General features: G+C 47.4%; 5 non-coding genes across 5 annotated transcripts; 3 read left to right on the top strand and 2 right to left on the bottom strand.

The window, feature by feature from the left end:
* Nucleotides 1-984: 984 nt before the first annotated feature.
* TRNAN-GUU lies at nucleotides 985-1,057 on the top strand. Its single transcript has one exon. It is a non-coding gene; the product is annotated as a tRNA-Asn (tRNA).
* Nucleotides 1,058-1,658: 601 nt separating this feature from the next.
* Nucleotides 1,659-1,731, top strand: TRNAV-CAC. The gene has a single exon. It is a non-coding gene; the product is annotated as a tRNA-Val (tRNA).
* Nucleotides 1,732-3,058: 1,327 nt separating this feature from the next.
* On the bottom strand, nucleotides 3,059-3,129 carry TRNAG-CCC. Its single transcript has one exon. It is a non-coding gene; the product is annotated as a tRNA-Gly (tRNA).
* Nucleotides 3,130-11,040: 7,911 nt separating this feature from the next.
* Nucleotides 11,041-11,113, top strand: TRNAV-AAC. The gene has a single exon. It is a non-coding gene; the product is annotated as a tRNA-Val (tRNA).
* Nucleotides 11,114-16,471: 5,358 nt separating this feature from the next.
* TRNAV-AAC lies at nucleotides 16,472-16,543 on the bottom strand. Its single transcript has one exon. It is a non-coding gene; the product is annotated as a tRNA-Val (tRNA).
* Between the last annotated feature and the right edge of the window lie 852 nt (nucleotides 16,544-17,395).

Raw genomic sequence — 17,395 nt, 5'->3', positions numbered from 1 at the left:
TTTGAACTGTGGTGTTGGAGAAGACTCTTGAGAGTCCCTTGGACTGCAAGGAGATCCAACCAGTCCATTCTGAAGGAGATCAGCCCTGGGATTTCTTTGGAAGGAATGATGCTAAAGCTGAAGCTCCAGTACTTTGGCCACCTCGTGAAGAGTTGACTCTGATGCTGGGAGGGATTGGGGGCAGGAGGAGAAGGGGACGACAGAGGATGAGATGGCTGGATGGCATCACGGACTCGATGGACGTGAGTCTCAGTGAACTGCGGGAGATGGTGATGGACAGGGAGGCCTGGCGTGCTGTGATTCATGGGGTCACAAGAGTCGGACATGACTGAGGGACTGAACTGAACTAAACTGAACTGAAGTTATTCTCACAACAAGTGTATATTTGTTAAATTTACAATGTGAGTAAAAATAACCATTTAAAGAAAACACTCAGACAAACGAGCTATACTCACTTAAAGAGAAGTCAATGTCTCTCAGTCCTGTTCAACTCATTGTGTCCCTAGGGACTGTAGGCTGCCAGGCTCCACTGTCCAAATTCTCAGGTAAGAATACTGCAGTGGGTGACTATTCCCTTCTCCAGGGGATCTTCCAAATCAAGGATTGAACCAGGGTGTCCTGCATTGTAGACGGATTCTTACCATCTGAACCCCAAGGGAAGCCCACTCTGGTGGAAACCGCCTGGTGGACGCAGGAAACAAGCCCAACCTCTGCCCCGGAGGCCTTTGCCAAGGTGGGCAAACTCATTTGTTGGGTGTAGGCTAGGAACGGGAAGAGCCATCATGGGAGCAAGCCGGTGTTCAGCTGTCCTTGGATCTATTTTGGTTCAGGCCTGGAAGGTTCGAGGCTGGATGGCGGTTTCTCTGGGGGCGCTGGCATCTGTGGCGGGTAGGGGCAGGGAAGTGGCACCGTTTTTCTGGCGGACAGAGCGCTCCCGGGAATGAGTGTCTACTCCATAGAGAGTCCCATGAACCCTGTAATGCTGTCTCTGTGGCGCAATCGGTTAGCGCGTTCGGCTGTTAACCGAAGGTTGGTGGTTCGAGCCCACCCAGGGACGGTGGGGGTGCCATTTTAGGCAACACCAAAGAGACTCCCTTTTGCCAGGAGGACACCGGAGAAGTGATGCGCCCAACGGACTTTCAGAGAAAGAGCACAGGAGTCAGGTGCTAAGGAACAGCGGCGAGGGCGCGTCCCGGGTGGATTGGAAGCGTCGGTCATTCCTGAGAGCACGGAGCGCTGATCGCCGGCGCCGAGAAGAGGACCACCGAGGCGCGGGTCCGCAGCCCGGGAGGGGCGGCTTCCACACCGCTGGGTTTCGGGGTCACCTGGGCCTCGGGCGCACCCACCGTCCCCGCCTCCTGCTGCTGCCGGGAGCTGGGGAGTCGGCGGGGGCGACCCTGAACTCAGGGTGCGCAGCTGAGGATCTGAGGATTCTGCGTTGGGTGCGGGGCCCCGAAGGCCACCTGTGGGGGCCCGGGGCCTCACTTCAGGGCAGAGGGGGAACCCTAAAGCAGGGCCCTCGGGAGCCGCCGTCTCCGTGCCTGAGAGAGCCTGGGGCTCCAAGGTTCCTCTTTGAGTCTTAAGAGTTGGTGGTGTGGTTCGTGGTGGCGGGACCTGGGGATTTCATGGATACAGTGTTCAGGAATAGGGTTTGTCCCGTTTCCGTAGTGTAGTGGTTATCACGTTCGCCTCACACGCGAAAGGTCCCCGGTTCGAAACCGGGCGGAAACAGGCTTCCTCTTTCTTTTTCCCCCGCGGAGATGTGCCTTCTCATTGGCAAAACCAACAGGCGCGAAAGGCACGGGGGTGCGGCAGGGGACGCAGCTGGAGGAAGAGTTGGTGACCACCTGCAAGTCTCTTAATTCAGCGCTAGGAGATCTGGAGGTGGACGGATCCGCTCATCATCCGCCACTCATCACCGAGCCTGACGACAGAGAAAACCGAGGTTCACAAAGAGAGCAAGACCTGGGCTCGGCAGCACGCAGCGCTACCGCTAGACCAGGAGGGACCCAGTCCGCTACTTTGTGTCGTTGCCCAGAGCAAAAGCGACGCCCAGGAAAGGAGAGGTGAAGGCCGATGAGCCGCGAGGGCAGGGCTGGGAGCCTTGCACAGCTGCACACAGCCCTGGGCCGCTGCGACGTTGCCTTTCCAGCTTGCTGACTTTCCGAAGGGTCATCTTCCACTCGCTTTTCACCTGTAGAGGCTAAACAAGCCTGTTTGTCTACAGCTCCCTGGTGGTCTAGTGGCTAGGATTGGCGCTTTCACCGCCGCGGCCCGGGTTCGATTCCCAGTCAGGGAAACTTTCTTTCTTCCAGCGTCTGCAAGCACACGAGTCTCTCTCTGCCCGCCCAGATCGGGACTGTATTTTGCTTAAAGGTCCAGTGCAGAACATTTCTGCACAGAGTTTCTAAATGCCGCTGAGTGCGGGCCTCAGGGTCCTGGACCTCAGGCTGGCTGTTGGAGCTGAGATGCCATGGACAGCCTGGGCTGGCCAGCTCTGGCCTCCACTCTTTTCTCCTGGCATGGTAAACCCAGACTCTTACTTAACAGAATTTCCATTCAAAGAGAATGTGAGGCTTCCGTTCCAAAAATTCATAAAATCCCAACCAAAAAGCTTTTGTAAGATACCAAAAGTTTGCAAGAATACGAACATCCTATATTCTGTACCTAAGTGCCCAGTTAACATCACATTCTTTCTTTGGATGAGAGTTATGACATCACTTGATAGTAACGTGCCGATATCTCGGGATTGTTCCTTTGTTTTGGCGTCCCTCTCAAAGCTAACTTCTGTGGGACCTGTCTTCCAAGGCCAGCGAACAGCTTTACCGTCCGGAAGAGGGCCCTCTTGGCCCTTCAGGCACCTGGAATCCGCTCTCTGTAGGATGTAGAGAAGCTATATGTGTGGTAGTCGCTCAGTCCTTTTGGACTTTTTGCCATCCCTTGGGCCGATTACTCCAGGCAAGAATACTGGAGTAGTTTGCCATTTCCTTCTCCAGGGGAATCTCCCAGCCCAGGTCTCCTGTATGGAACCAGCGAGGACAAAAGAAACACAACCTCAATGCATTGGCCGGAATCGAACCCGGGTCTCCCGCGTGGGAGGCGAGAATTCTACCACTGAACCACAATGCCGCTGAAGAGACAGTGTTTGCAACGGCAGGAGGTCTTTCTCAAGTGCAGGCCTCAGGCCCTGTGCTTGTAGGACGATCTAGGCTTTCATCCTCGCCCTCCGCGGCACGGCTGCCCTCTGCCCTCTGGCCTCCTGCGGGTTGCTTTGGCGGGCACTCAGGTGTGCTTTGGATCCGTCGGAGTGGTGGAACCGCTGGTGCTCGTGCTCACCGGCTGAGTCTTGTCCAACTCTTTGCGACCTCTCAGACTCTAGCCCACCAGGCTCCTCTGTCCATGGGATTTCCACGCTCCTTTGCTAGAAACCCATCGAGGCAGTGCAGCTGCCCCCTTGGCTCCTGCCTGGCTCCCTGTGCCCTGCAGGGAGCATAACGTGTTCTGTCAGGACACAGAGGGGAAGAATCCTTCCGTGTGGTTGGAGGATGGAGAACCAGATGGGAAATGCTGCAAAGAGAGGGGAATATTCTCAAAAGCTTCCCAGAACTGCTGTGTGGTGCTGTCGGTTGGGTGGCTGCCCTAGGACAAGAATGCTTAGTCTTGTGTTCTGGCCTTGACCCAGTCCCAGGTCCAGTCTGAATTCAAGCACAGAGGCACCCAGCTTTCCCACACGTATGTCATTCAGCCTCTCTCCAAAGCGGAGTTCTGAACCACCTTTTCTATCTCAGTGAATAGCAACCACGTGGGTCTTTTTTTGTTTTTTCCTTTAACTTTGTTTTGCTGAAATGTAACTCAGGAATATAAAAAAGGTTTAGCTTTAGATAAATTAGTGCTTTCCATGCTACAAACAAGAATAAAATTCAAGTTGATAATAAGGATGACTCTCGAATACTTTTAACACGCTAGAGAATTCTAATAGTTGATGTATAATTACATAGAAAATGTTTGTCCTGTCATGCTCCCAGAGATGACTCCTGGTATGCACCACACTACTTTAATTATTTTGGTCTAAAAACTACCTCATGGTTACTTTCAGATTTATTATTTATAAAATTTAAAATTATGTGTCCCAGTAAATTAAATATACCATATAATATCTTTTAAATCAGGATTAAGTCTTTTGAGTTAAGAAATCATAGTGACTTAATTATTCCCCTTTCAATTTGGGGTCAACGTTTTTAGGTATCATCTAATGTGTGATTCTAAGCAGCATTTATCAGACACAACTCAGCTCCAATCTGCGATTTGAAGATATATCATTAACTTTAGTTCTTTGATATTAAATTGGTTCAATTAACATATAATCTTTGCCTGGAGAATTTCTAATTAAGTAGAAAAAAATAATGCCCATATTTTTATAGGTTATAATAGGAGAGCTCTCGATTACCAGCTAAAGAGAATGTGTCAGTACCTTTAGGAGATATTCCTGAATGTAGCCATACATCACTTGAAGAAGAGTACAACACATGGACTCTCTAAGTTAAGGCCTATTGCTTACCTGAAGTACTCCTTTATTAAAAAAAAAAAAAATTCCTGATTCTTAGTTACCTGCCTTCTATATCTCAAGTCACCCATTTTCCCATGTGGTATGTAATTCTTTTTTTAGTCACTGCTGGGGTCCTTAGGTGCTGGCAGGCAGATGAACCTGAGAAGAACATGGCAGGTTGTTCTCCTGCTGTGATTCTATTTGTGTGTGTGTGTGTGTGTGTGTGTGTATCTTATTTTTGATGCCTCCTGGTGTGAATGGACCAAGGAGTGGGACCTTGACTTTACTCCTGATACAGCAGTTTTCCAGGAGAAGGGCCTGGTACCTGGTGAGCACCTAGTAAGTGCTTGCTGACTGAAGGACTCCTAATGCACAGTTTCCAGAAAACTGATGAAGAGGACAGAATGTGGGTAAGATCCACAGAGGTCTAGAGTATAAGGGACAGAAAGGCACAAACTCCAAAAGGGAGAGAGAAGGGCAGAGAGAAATGTCCTAGAACCTAGAGACATCTCGACTGAGTACGGAAATTCTGAAGAGCTCTTCTTTCGTCACCAACTTCAACTGAGGAATCAGTGGAAGGGGAAGGTCTAAGATCCAGAACTCAAAGGATCCAGGTTTCTGTAGCTTGCAACAATTTGTCTCAAATGAGACAATTTTTGCAGATGTAGCCCCGTACTGTTGAGATATCATACAGAGAGAGTCTCGGCTTGCAAATGCGCCCATATACCAGAGGGAGACCCCTCATTAGATTGTGTGCATCCAACCAAAGCCAAAATACAACTCATGAAGGGAAGAGGGTAAATGTCTGGGACCAGTGGGGTTTTTTTTTTTTTTTTTTACTCCTGTAATCCATAAGCTGCTCTGCAAGAGGCTCTCCAGAGTCATTCTGGCTCGTCTTGTCTGGACTCAATGACTTGGTCACCACTGAAAACAGTTACAATTATTAGAATACTTTCCAATCAGCTTGGAAGCTTAGCTGCTGAATATGTGCAATCTCTGGGAAATGCACACATTGTCTTTTCGTTGTACCTGCCGCTAAGTTGAGTCAGTAGGGCACAAATCCCTTTGTTAGAGTAACAGACAGGTGTATTGACAATTTCTTGTGATGGCAAGACCGTGAAGAAAAAGACTCTTTCCTTGAGTCGGCAAAATACATTGGAATATAAATTAGCACATCTCTTTAGGGAAAACTAAGAACATAAAGAGATGCCTTCAGTTTCTAGCCAAGGTGCAGTGACAGAAATCAGATTAACCCTCCTTCCAAATCTCACTCTCCACCTTTGTCCCACTCCCAAAGGAATAAAAAACACAAAAATACGTGAAATACTGATTTCTAAGACACTGGAAATCAGGCAGCAAAGGATAGCAAGCCTTGAGAGGTGACAAACAAACAAGATGAGTCTTGTCATGGGCCCACCTTCCTGCTTTCAGTGAGTTCCCAGCTGGGCACCAAGAGGAGGATTTCAGGTCAATTTTTCATTTGACTCTGGAGATGAAGCTGAATATCGGTGGAGAGTAAGGCAGCTAGAGCTCACAGGACAAAATCCAGTGATTCTTATTTGCAAAGTAGATGTAAAGAGCAAAGGTATGGATATCAAAGCTGAAAGGGGAGTTCGGGGAATTGGGAAATTAGGATTTACCTATATACACTATTGATGCTATGTATGACAGCACCCTTATGGCAGAAAGTGAGGAAGAACTAAAGAGCCTCTTGATGAAAGTGAAAGAGGAGAGTGAAAATGTTGTTTTAAAGCTCAACATCAGAAATCTAAGATCAGGGCATCCAGTCCCATTACTTCATGGCAAATAGATGGGGAAACAGTAGAAACCATGGCAGACTTCCTTTTTCTGAGCTCCAAAATCACTGCAGATGGTGACTGCAGCCATGATATTAAAAGATGCTTACTCCTTGGAAGGAAAGTTATCACCAACCTAGACAGCATATTAAAAAGCAGAGATATTACTTTGCCAACAAAGGTCCGTCTACTCAAGGCTATGGTTTTTCCAGTGGTTGTGTATGGATGTGAGAGTTGGATATAAAGAAAGTTGAGCACAGAAGAATTGATGCTTTTAAACTGTGGTGTTAGAGAAGACTCTTGAGAGTCCCCTCGACGGCAAGGAGATCCAACCAGCCCATCCTAAAGGAGATCAGTCCTGGGTGTTCATGGGAAGGACTGATGTTGAAACTGAATCTCCAATATTTTGCCCACCTCATGCAAAGAGCTGACTCATTTGAAAAGACCCTGATGCTGGGAAAGATTGAGGGCAGGAGAAGAAGGGGATGACAGAGGATGAGATGGTTGGATGGCATCACCACTCAGTGGACATAGGTTTGGGTGGACTCCGGGAGTTGGTGATGGACAGGGAGGCCTGGTGTGTTATGGTTCATGGGGTCATAAACAGTCAAACATGACTGAGCGACTGAACTGAGCTGTAAGTGAGAACCTATTGGATGGCATAGGGAATTACTGGATGCTCTGTGGTTACCTAAATGAGAAGAAATCCTACTAAGAGGGGATATATGTATATGTATAGCCGATTCACTGTGCTATTAACACAACATCATAATTAACACATTGTAAGCAGTATACTCAAATAAAAGTTAATAATAAAAAAAGAAACATGAAGAAAGGTCCAATGATGAGACAGTGGGAGACAGAGAATGCTGGGATATGAAAGGGTCTCCCTCAAGTACTCAGCAGAGTAATGATCCGGGTATCCTTATGAAGAAAGTGCCTGAGGCCAAGGAAAGAACATTTTTAAAAGATCCTGGAACAACGCCTGGTGCTCACCACACAGGACAAGCAATCGTATGTAAGTGATCTCCCCACACAGACTGGACTACTTATAACTCATGGGCCATTGGGAAGAACATTCAAAAAACTCTTGTGATGGACAGGGAGGCTTGGCTGTTAAAATGCTGCACTCAGTATCCCCGTAAATTTGGAAAACTCAGCAGCGGCCACAGGACTGGAAAAGGTCGGTTTTCATTCCACTCCCAAACAAAGGCAGTGCCAAAGAATGTTCCAACTACCACACAATTGTGCTTATCTCACATGTTGGCAAAGTAATGGTCAAAATTCTCACTGTGAGGTTTTCACAGTATGTAAACTGAGAACGTCCATATGTGCAAGCTGGATTCAGAAAAGGCAGAGGAACCAGAGATCAAATTGCCAACATCCGTTGATTCATAGTAAAAGCAAGAGGGTTCCAGAAAAATATCTACTTCTGCTTTCTTGAGTACGCCAAAGACTTTGACTGTGTGGATCACAACAAACTGTGGAAAATTCTTCAAGAGATGGGAATACCAGACCACCTTACCTGCCTCCTGAGAAATCTGTATGCAGGTCAAGAAGCAACAGTTAGAATCAGACATGAAAGAACGGACTGGTTCCAAACTGGGAAAGGAGTATGTCAAGACTGTGTGCTGTCACCCTGCTTATTTAACTTCTATGCAAAGTACATCATGTGAAATGCCTGCCGGGATGAAGCACAAGCTGGAATCTACATTTCTGCAAGAAATATCAATACCCTTATATATGCAGACGACACCAGGTTTATGGCAGAAAGCGAAGAGGAAGTAAAGAGCCTCTTGATGAAAGTGAAAGAGGAGAGTGAAAAAGCTGGCTTAATATTCAACATCCAAAAAAGTAAGATCATGGCATCCGATCCCATCACTTCATGGCAAATAGATGGGGAAACAATGGAAACAGTGAGAGACTTTATTTTCTTGGGCTCCAAAATCACTGTACATGGGGACCACCGCCATGAAATTAAAAGACGCTTGCTCCTTGGAAGAAAAGCTATGACCAACCTAGACAGCATATTAAAAAGCAGAGATAGTCCTTTGCCAACACAGGTCAGTCTAATCAAAGCTATGGTTCTTCCAGTAGTTGTGTATGGATGTGAGAGTTGGACTATAAAGGAAACTGAGTACCAAAGAATTGATGCGTTTAAACTGGTGTTGGAGAAGCCTCTTGAGAGCCCCTTGGACTGCAAGGAGATCCAACCAGTCCATCCTAAAGGAAATCAGTCCTGAATACTCATCAGAAGGACTAATGCTGAAGTTGAAGCTCCAATATTTTGGCCACCTGGTGGGAAGAGCTGACTCAGTGTAAAAGTCTCTGATGCTGGGAAAGATTGAAGGCAAGAGGAGGAGTGGGTGGCTGAGGATGAGATGGTTGGATGGCATCACCGACTCAATACACATGCATTTGAACAAACTCCAGGGTTTGGTGAGAGACAGGGAAGCCTGATGTGTTGCTGTCCTTGGATCGCTACTGAAATGAAGAAACTGGGGAACAGTTCCTTACAACCAGAAAGCTCCATAGGGCCTACAACCAGCCCATCTTTCTCTGCTCTGAGTCACCTTGTAGAACAAGCCACAGTCAGCGAATCCAAGGAGGGCACAGGACAAAGCTGACTGCAGGATACTTTGACCGCCTGATATCCCCTCACCTTTTCATCTGGGCCCTACATCGTCTCTACCTGTGACACCTATTATTCTCTGAAAACCAAGAAGTTCGTCCCTTGTGAAGACACTTCGCTTTCCCTCACTCCAGCACACCCGCGGGACAATCTGATTTGAGTCAGAGAACAAAAGGGGAACGAATTCAACTCTATACCGCGGTTTCCAGCCATAGACACAAGGATGAAGAGTGTCAGGTCTGCGGATTGAGCTGATCCAGGAGGAAAAGCAGCCGGTCCTCGAGCCGCTATCAGGGGAGGCCCCCGAATCAGGTCACGATCAGGGAGTAGATGGACCCGCCCATCACCAGCTGAGAACCAAGTGGCCCCTGCTTCGCAAGTTAGCAGGTTCAGAAAGAGAGCTTGACCTCTCACCACACCTGGATTCCAGGTCTTCCCTCACGACCTGCGGAGCCTACCTTGTCCAGTTCTTGGATGAGGCTGAACCTCTGATCCAGGGGTTGGGCGGGGCGTCGTTGCGCTTTGTCACACCTTCGGGGGCAGGGGATGGATCCGTCCCCTCGGCGCGCTCCACTCGCCGGCCCCGAAGCCCTGTGCCCACCATTTCTGCTGCAGGGAGCCATGTGTCTGTGGTCCCTCGGGCGTCCGCTGTGCCGTCCACCCTGACGGGGAGAGGACCACCTCACCCTCGTCCCGTCCACGTGGGACGTCAGCATGGCCGGACGCGACAGAAAACGATGAATCCGCTCCTCTGTCTGGACGTGGGAGGTGACAACTAGGACCTGCAGGGGAGGAAAGCAAGGCGAAATCTCGGAGAAACGCCCTGATCTAAAGCCCTTTTCAAGTCTGCCTCTTTGGGAACTCAGGCCTCTAGGCGCGCTTGAGGTGCTGTCGCGCTCACACTCTCGACCGCACTCGGAGTCCACGCGGAACCAGGAGGAGCCCTGCGGCCTGGGGGCCGGTGCGCATGCGGCCCGCGCCTGCCTCGGGGTCTGAGCCCGTGAACCTCAGACGCGAAGGCAACGCCGCACTGAGAAAAGGAGGAAAGCCACTGCTGGAGGAAAGGGCACGTGCATTCCCCAGATTGAGAAGCTCTACTGCTAAAGGAAACCAGAGACAGACAGACACACAGACAACCTTGCATTAAAACCTTTCAGCGAAAAGAAACTCTGCCTGCTGTGAGGTACATACGAAGACCCTTCAAGACACCGGCTTTCTGAAAAACAAAACAAAACAAAACAAAACAAAACGCCTTTAACCTCTCTTAAACTCGCGCTCCACGACCTGTTGAACAGCAAAATTATAAAAGGAAAACAAGAGGCGTTTCAGACATTGTAAAATGTAAAACAAAGCGGTCCTTCAAGCAGAATCTCAAGTTTGGAATGAAGACGGTTAGATCTGCGTGGACCGCGCCTGGCTCCTCTGCGGCTTTATGCTGGGCCTGGTAGGCAAAGGAATTCAACAAATGACCCGAGCCTCAGTCCTTGCGGCGGTTCCTGCTAAACGTGAAAGCGTGATGCAAGTCTGGACTGAAACTAGAGGACTAGCATCAGCCACAGAGGCAGGAATCTGAGGAACCCCCGGTGCTAGGCGGCGCCGGAGAAGCGCTGCTCTGAAAGGCCTGCGAGAGAGGAGCGCACGGGTCAGGCGGGGCAGAGGGGAGGGCGGGTCCTCTGTTTCCCGAGTGGGATTGGAAGCATCGAGCCAGGTCCCCGCTGGCGCCATGAAAGGGACTCCAAGGCACTGGATCTGCCTCTGGAAGGGCTGTGTCCACCTTGACGGACGTGGGGCCAACCTGGGGCTCAGACGCACCTTACTGCCCCCGCTCCGGAGGCTTCTGGAGAACTGGGGAGTCAGGGGAGGCGACCTCTGCTCTTGGGCGCAAAGCTGGCACACAGGGACCTCGCCCCGGGAGAGGCGAGGAACCCTAAATCAGGCCCTTTCAGGAACTGCAGATCCTTGCCTGACGGATTGTTTTCAGAGTCCTCTTCCTTTGAAAATTTGAAGGTCAGGTGTGTTCAAACATGCAGTTCTTGAATATGTCACTAGACACAAGTGGTCATGTGGTTTCCGTAGTGTAGTGGTTATCACGTTCGCCTAACACGCGAAAGGTCCCCGGTTCGAAACCCGGCGGAAACAACTTCACTTTCCTCCAAGGTTTTAGATTCACATTTTAAATACAAAATAGAGGTCTGCCTCGTGGAATGAGGCTTGCAGCTTCAGCTTCAGCATCAGTCCTCCCAAAGAATATTCAGGGTTGATTTCCTTTAGGACTGACTGGTTTCATCTCTCCTTGACCTGCATACAGGTTTTTCTGGAGGCAGGTAAGATGGTCTGCTATTCCCACCTCTTGAAGAATTTTCCATATTTTGTTGTGATCCACACAGTCAAAGGCTTTAGTGGAGTCAATGAAGCAGAAATAGATGTCTTTCTGGAATTCTCTTGCTTTTTCTATGATGCGATGGAGGGAAAATGCAGGGAAAAAAAGGAGGAAATGGATAGAACCAAATTAATTGGAGAAATATACGGAAAAGGTTAACTAGAGAGTGCTACAAACAATGGAGGAAATGTCCTTGGTAAAAGGCGTTTACAGGGTGATGACGATGAGCCTACTTTTCATGCATTCTAGGATTCCCAGTCAACCTGCTTTCCTCCAGAGATCCTCTCTGAGGATCAGAGACTACCTGGACGTAAGTCCTTGTGTGTGTGTGTGTGTGTGTGTGTGTGTGTGTGTGTGTACACAAGACACAGAGGAGTAGGGTAGTAGTGGAGTAATTCCCATAGGTGGCCCCGCAGAGTATGTACTTTTTTCATCACTCGGGTGAATGAAGTTTTAATCCGTATCGTTGCCATGTATCAGAAATTTGTTTCATTTTATTGAAGAGTAGTGTTTCTTGGAGTGACTATGTCACAATCATATCTATTCACTTTGTGCTAGACATTTGAATGGTTTTCAATTTGGGGACTATTATGAACAAAGCTACTATAAGCAAGTCCCTTTTGTGGGCGTATTTTTTTTTATAAATTCCATTTTAAATTTTCTATTCTATTCTTTAATATGACTTCCTGGTGGCTCAGATGGTAAAGCGTCTGTCTACAATTCGGAGACCTGGGTTCAATCCCTGGGTCGGGAAGATCCCCTGGAGAAGAAAATGGCAATCTACTCCAGTACTATTGCCTGGAAAATCCCATGGACAGAGGAGCCAGGTAGGCTAAGGTCCATGGGGACGCAAAGAGTCGACACGACTAGCAACTTCACTATTCTTTAATATACATTTATTTTGTGAATGGATGTTACATTCATCATGACAAAATTTATTGAAATGTTTAAAAATGTATTCAAATGTTACAAAAGACTGAAGTGCCAGCTTATCTTTAATTGTTTCCTCCTAGAACATACTTAATATTGGCCACCTACTGTGCCAGCTGTGTTATTTGATTATCTCATTTAGTCTACACAATAGCCTCCATACGTCCCACCCATAAGCTCAGGGCAGTTCTTCTAAGGCCCGGAGGAGACTCCAATATGGTTGACTCCTGTGGGTGCTCATCCCTCTCGCTTTCTCTCTGCTCCTCTCCTTTGATCGACTCAGCTCACTCTCACCTCAGAAAATGAAGTGAAATCCACTTTAGGTTTTGTGCCAGGGAGGACGCCCTAGGTCCCTACCACAAACCGCATATTCTGTTTAGGTTAACCAGAGTGTCCCATCTGGAGGCAAAATTTCTGCAAATAAGAGTGTTATTTTCTTTTTCTTTGCCTTCACCCTTTTGCCGTAGCCCAGAGTGGGCAGACGGTTGTCAGGGCAGGAGGCGGGGTTTCCTGGGTCCCTTAGTTTTCTCACAGTGCTCATCACACTCCTAAGCCGCAACCATCTCTTACCTGTAACATATAAAGTTTGTCAGTGGTGGAGTGGGAATGGAGGCAGGAGAACTCTTCTTTTATTCTTCATATATTTCTAATTTGGAGACGGGTAAGGAACCAGAGATAAAATTGTCAACATCCGCTGGACCATGGAAAAAGCAAGAGAGTTCCAGGAAAACATCTATTTCTGCTTTATTGACTATGCCAAAGCCTTTGACTGTATGGATCACAATAAACTGTGGAAAATTCTGAAAGAGATGGGAATATCAGACCACCTAACCTGCCTCTTGAGAAATCTGTATGCAGGTCAGGAAGCAACAATTAGAACTGGACATGGAACAACACACTGGTTCCAAATAGGAAAAGGAGTACGTCAAGGCTGTATATTGTCACCCTGCTTATTTAACTTCTATGCAGAGCACATCATGAAAAACGCTGGACTGGAAGAAACACAAGCTGAAATCAAGATTGCCGGGAGAAACATCAATGACTTCAGATATGCAGATGACACCACCCTTATGGCAGAACGTGAAGAGGAGCTAAAAAGCCTCTTGATGAAAGTGAAAGAAGAGAAAAAAAGTTGGCTTAAAGCTCAACATTCAGAAAATGTAGATCATGGCATCTTGTCAGATCACTTCATCGGAAATAGATGGGGAAATGGTGGAAACTGTCAGATATTTGGGGCGGGGGGCTCCAAAATCACTGCAGATGGAGACTGCAGCCATGAAGTTAAAAGACGCTTACCTCTTGGAAGAAAAGTTATGACCAACCTAGATAGTATATTCTAAAGCAGAGACATTACTTTGCCAACTAAGGTCCGTCTAGTCAAGGCTATGGTTTCTCCTGTGGTCATGTATGGATGTGAGAGTTGGACTGTGAAGAAGGCTGATGCTACCTGTCAAGAATGATGCTTTAAACTGTGTGTTGGGAAGATCTCCTTGGCAGTCCAAGGGACTGCTCAAGAGTCTTCTCCAACACCACAGTTCTAAAGCATCAATTCTTGCAGGTGCATCAGCCTTCTTCACAGTCCAACTCTCACATCCATACATGACCACAGGAGAAACCATAGCCTTGACTAGACGGACCTTAGTTGGCAAAGTAATGTCTCTGCTTTAGAATATACTATCTAGGTTGGTCATAAACTTTTCTTCCAAGAGGTAAGCGTCTTTTAACTTCATGGCTGCAGTCTCCATCTGCAGTGATTTTGGAGCCCCCCGCCCCAAATATCTGACAGTTTCCACCATTTCCCCATCTATTTCCGATGAAGTGATCTGACAAGATGCCATGATCTACATTTTCTGAATGTTGAGCTTTAAGCCAACTTTTTTTTCTCTTCTTTCACTTTCATCAAGAGGCTTTTTAGCTCCTCTTCACGTTCTGCCATAAGGGTGGTGTCATCTGCATATCTGAAGTCATTGATGTTTCTCCCGGCAATCTTGATTTCAGCTTGTGTTTCTTCCAGTCCAGCGTTTTTCATGATGTGCTCTGCATAGAAGTTAAATAAGCAGGGTGACAATATACAGCCTTGACGTACTCCTTTTCCTATTTGGAACCAGTGTGTTGTTCCATGTCCAGTTCTAATTGTTGCTTCCTGACCTGCATACAGATTTCTCAAGAGGCAGGTTAGGTGGTCTGATATTCCCATCTCTTTCAGAATTTTCCACAGTTTATTGTGATCCATACAGTCAAAGGCTTTGGCATAGTCAATAAAGCAGAAATAGATGTTTTCCTGGAACTCTCTTGCTTTTTCCATGGTCCAGCGGATGTTGACAATTTTATCTCTGGTTCCTTACCCGTCTCCAAATTAGAAATATATGAAGAATAAAAGAAGAGTTCTCCTGCCTCCATTCCCACTCCACCACTGACAAACTTTATATGTTACAGGTAAGAGATGGTTGCGGCTTAGGAGTGTGATGAGCACTGTGAGAAAACTAAGGGACCCAGGAAACCCCGCCTCCTGCCCTGACAACCGTCTGCCCACTCTGGGCTACGGCAAAAGGGTGAAGGCAAAGAAAAAGAAAATAACACTCTTATTTGCAGAAATTTTGCCTCCAGATGGGACACTCTGGTTAACCTAAACAGAATATGCGGTTTGTGGTAGGGACCTAGGGCGTCCTCCCTGGCACAAAACCTAAAGTGGATTTCACTTCATTTTCTGAGGTGAGAGTGAGCTGAGTCGATCAAAGGAGAGGAGCAGAGAGAAAGCGAGAGGGATGAGCACCCACAGGAGTCAACCATATTGGAGTCTCCTCCGGGCCTTAGAAGAACTGCCCTGAGCTTATGGGTGGGAGGTATGGAGGCTATTGTGTAGACTAAATGAGATAATCAAATAACACAGCTGGCACAGAAGGTGGCCAATATTAAGTATGTTCTAGGAGGAAACAATCAAGATAAGCTGGCACTTCAGTCTTTTGTAACATTTGAATACATTTTTAAACATTTCAATAAATTTTGTCATGATGAATGTAACATCCATTCACAAATAAAATGTATGTTAAAAGAATAGTGAAGTTGCTCAGTCGTGTCTGACTCTTTGCGTCCCCATGGACCTTAGCCTACCTGGCTCTCTGTCCATGGGAGTTTCCAGGCAATAGTACTGGAGTAGATTGCCATTTCTTCTCCAGGGGATCTTCCGACGCCAGGGATCGAACCCAGGTCTCCTGAATTGTGAGACAGACGCTTTACCATCTGAGCCACCAGAGAAGTCATATTAAAGAATAGAATAGAAAATTTAAAAATGGAATTTATATAAAAAAAAATATGCCCACAAAAAGGGACTTGCTTATAGTAGCTTTGTTCATAATAGTCCCCAATTGAAAACCATTCAAATGTCCAGCACAAAGTGAATAGATATGATTGTGACATAGTCACTCCAAGAAACACTACTCTTCAATAAAATGAAACAAATTTTCTGATACATGGCAACGATACGGATTAAACTTCATTCACCCGAGTGATGAAAAAAGTACATACTCTGCGGGCCACCTATGGGAATTACTCCCTACTACCCTACTCCTCTGTGTCTTGTGTACACACACACACACACACACACACACACACACACACACACACACAAGGACTTACGTCCAGGTAGTCTCTGATCCTCAGAGAGGATCTCTGGAGGAAAGCAGGTTGACTGGGAATCCTAGAATGCATGAAAGAGTAGGCTCATCGTCATCACCCTGTAAACGCCTTTTACCAAGGACATTTCTCCCATTGTTTGTAGCACTCTCTAGTTAACCTTTTCCGTATATTTCTCCAATTAATTTGGTTCTATCCATTTCCTCCTTTTTTCCCTGCATTTTCCCTCCATCGCATCATAGAAAAAGCAAGAGAATTCCAGAAAGACATCTATTTCTGCTTCATTGACTCCACTAAAGCCTTTGACTGTGTGGATCACAACAAAATATGGAAAATTCTTCAAGAGGTGGGAATAGCAGACCATCTTACCTGCCTCCAGAAAAACCTGTATGCAGGTCAAGGAGAGATGAAACCAGTCAGTCCTAAAGGAAATCAACCCTGAATATTCTTTGGGAGGACTGATGCTGAAGCTGAAGCTGCAAGCCTCATTCCACGAGGCAGACCTCTATTTTGTATTTAAAATGTGAATCTAAAACCTTGGAGGAAAGTGAAGTTGTTTCCGCCGGTTTCGAACCGGGGACCTTTCGCGTGTTAGGCGAACGTGATAACCACTACACTACGGAAACCACACGACCACTTGTGTCTAGTGACATTTCAAGAACTGCATGTTTGAACACACCTGACCTTCAAATTTTCAAAGGAAGAGGACTCTGAAAACAATCCGTCAGGCAAGGATCTGCAGTTCCTGAAAGGGCCTGATTTAGGGTTCCTCGCCTCTCCCGGGGCGAGGTCCCTGTGTGCCAGCTTTGCGCCCAAGAGCAGAGGTCGCCTCCCCTGACTCCCCAGTTCTCAGAAGCCTCCGGAGCGGGGAGTAAGGTGCGTCTGAGCCCCAGGTGGCCCCACGTCCGTCAAGGTGGACACAGCCCTTCCAGAGGCAGATCCAGTGCCTTGGAGTCCCTTTCATGGCGCCAGCGGGGACCTGGCTCGATGCTTCCAATCGCCACTCGGGAAACAGAGGACCCGCCTCCCTCTGCCCGCCTGACCCGTGCGCTCCTCTCTCGCAGGCCTTTCAGAGCAGCGCTTCTCCGGCGCCGCCTAGCACCGGGGGTTCCTCAGATTCCTGCCTCTGTGGCTGATGCTAGTCCTCTAGTTTCAGTCCAGACTTGCATCACGCTTTCACGTTTAGCAGGAACCGCCGCAAAGACTGAGGCTCGGGTCATTTGTTGAATTCCTTTGGCCTACCAGGCCCAGCGTAAAGCCGCAGAGGAGCCAGGCGCGGTCCACGCAGATCTAACCGTCTTCATTCCAAACTTGAGATTCTGCTTGAAGGACCGCTTGTTGTTTTACATTTTTACAATGTCTGAAACGCCTCTTGTTTTCCTTTTATAATTTTGCTGTTCAACAGGTCGTGGAGCGCGAGTTTAAGAGAGGTAAAGGCGTTTTGTTTTGTTTTGTTTTGTTTTGTTTTTCAGAAAGCC

This window comes from Capra hircus, unplaced genomic scaffold (assembly GCF_001704415.2).
Source record: "Capra hircus breed San Clemente unplaced genomic scaffold, ASM170441v1, whole genome shotgun sequence".
In the NCBI taxonomy this organism is placed as follows: Eukaryota; Metazoa; Chordata; class Mammalia; order Artiodactyla; family Bovidae; genus Capra; species Capra hircus.
The sequence above is the reverse complement of the archived record's forward strand: the minus strand, read 5'-3'. Positions and strand labels throughout refer to the sequence as shown.